We start from the raw sequence: 2,430 nt of genomic DNA, 5'->3' as shown, positions 1-2,430 counted from the left end.
GCATTATGCAAATATTTTCACATAGTGAGTAGACATGTGGGGGCGTGTTTAAACGAGGCGTTTTAGGAGGGCGTGGACCAGTCTTAACTTTTATAAAGAATATCTCTTTGGGTTTGAGACTTTAGTCTTTGCAACTTTAGGGATCTTATCTATTCACAAACAGCTTGTAACACTCCAAAGAGAAAGGAAAACTTGAAATCGCATCATATGACCCCTTTAAAACCAGACTGACAGAAGGTTACTGTAAATGCATGTGCCCGCTGTTCACAGTTTTCCTGATGCCACCGGGGTAGCTTTTGCACTGATGGCTTGGGCCCGCCATCGCTGCTTGCAGCTATATTTCTTCTTAGTTATTATTTTTGTCAAGGTTTTTGGGGCCCTTAACATGCTCAAAAACTCTTGAAAATTGGCACACACCTTGGAACCTGCAGCCATTAGGGCGGTGCAGAGACTGGTACACGGGCGTGGCAGAGGGGCTCTACAGCACCCCCTGAAATACGGAGGGCCATAAATCATACACACTTGCACGTATACATATGAAACTCGGTATACACATATAGATCTCATCAAGCCAAACAACTTACACACTGCATGTCATAGGCTTCGCCCAACAGGAAGTTGGTTATTCAGGGTTTTGTGAAAAACGCATGCTCTGGAATTTGATATACTCGTCCTAGGTATTTTACCTGATTGCCACCAAACTCGGTCAGCATGACCTCAAGACATTGGGGATGCTAAATTGCGAAGGGATTTTTGATATCTCGAACGGTTTGGCCGTGGCGAGGTGCTGAATTTATGGTGAGAAATGAGAAACAGGAAGTGTCTAATAACTTTTGCATACTTCGTCTGATTTTGAACAAACTTCAGTAGTTTATTTGTTCAAGGAGTCCGATCACATAGATGTGACTATAATGAGTTTCGGTCATAGCGCCACCAACTGGCAGCAGGAAGTGTGTTAGTTTTTAAAACGCTTTGAATGCACCCTCTTATATTTACCCGATTTACTTCAAACTTCATCAGAATAATGTAAATGAACAGTTGTAAATGATGTACATAATACACACTCATATTTGCTCCAATAAAATGTACAACACTTTGTTTTGCAACCAAATTGTATGTAATATCTAATTATTTTAACTTACAGTGGAATGTTTTCCTCCATTTCACGATTTCGGGGCATGAGTTCCTGAACATGATGCATGATGGGATATGCTTAACCTCAAATACCGCTTTGGAGCAGGACAGTGTTGAGTGTAGTGTGCGTTAAGGGGAGCTTTGACATTTTTAAGACCTTAGTCTTGCACACTTATTTCTTATTGTGTGCACAGCACACGCTTCTCAACTGGCCAAGACAGCAAGTATTTGAACACACATCTATACACAGATGCTGTTGTCATAAATGAAACCATGGTAATGTCCTGCTACTTTTTGATACTTTTAATATTCTTTTAGCTGGAAATTGCCCTTACCTGCAGTACCGAGGCATTCAAAGCTGCACACAACATTTTAAGAGCACTGATATTTATTGCTGATAAGCGATAGTATGTAGTTGTAGGTTTCGTTTCGGTTGATTATAGATAAGTATCCACTTCATCGAGTGCTCATTTTATCTCGATGTTAATACAGGTGCATCTCAATAAATTAGAATGTCGTGGGGAGCACTTCATGCTTCTTTCTGCTGACCAGCTTTTTGAAGATGCTGATTTCATTTTCCAGCAGGATTTGGCACCTGCCCACACTGCCAAAAGCATCAAAAGTTGGTTAAATGACCATGGTGTTGGTGTGCTTGACTGGCCAGCAAACTCACCAGACCTGAACCCCATAGAGAATCTATGGGGTATTGTCAAGAGGAAAATGAGAAACAAGAGACCAAAAAATGTAGATGAGCTGAAGGCCACTGTCAAAGAAACCTGGGCTTCCATACCACCTCAGCAGTGCCACAAACTGATCCCCTCCATGCCACGCCGAATTGAGGCCGTAATTAAAGCAAAAGGAGCCCCTACCATGTATTGAGTACATGTACAGTAAATGAACATGCTTTCCAGAAGGCCAACAATTCACTAAAAATGTTTTTTTTTATTGGTCTTATGAAGTATTCTAATTTGTTGTGAATTGGTGGGTTTTTGTTAAATGTGAGCCAAAATCATCACAATTAAAAGAACCAAAGACTTAAACTACTTCAGTCTGTGTGCATTGAATTTATTTAATACACGAGTTTCACAATTTGAGTTGAATTACGGAAATAAATGAACTTTTCCACGACATTCTAATTTATTGAGATGCACCTGTATATTGTTGAGTCTCAGTGAGCTCCAATGATTCAGTCAAGTTTATCATCTCATAGTCCTTTACTGCCACACAAAGGAATATATCGGTATGTAGTATTAAACACACAAGTGCAGCTATATATATATAATTATTTATTATAAC

The sequence above is a fragment of the Sinocyclocheilus rhinocerous genome, unplaced genomic scaffold (assembly GCF_001515625.1).
Source record: "Sinocyclocheilus rhinocerous isolate Xijiao unplaced genomic scaffold, SAMN03320098_v1.1 scaffold2032, whole genome shotgun sequence".
Lineage (NCBI taxonomy): Eukaryota > Metazoa > Chordata > Actinopteri > Cypriniformes > Cyprinidae > Sinocyclocheilus > Sinocyclocheilus rhinocerous.
Note: the sequence above shows the minus strand (reverse complement) of the source record.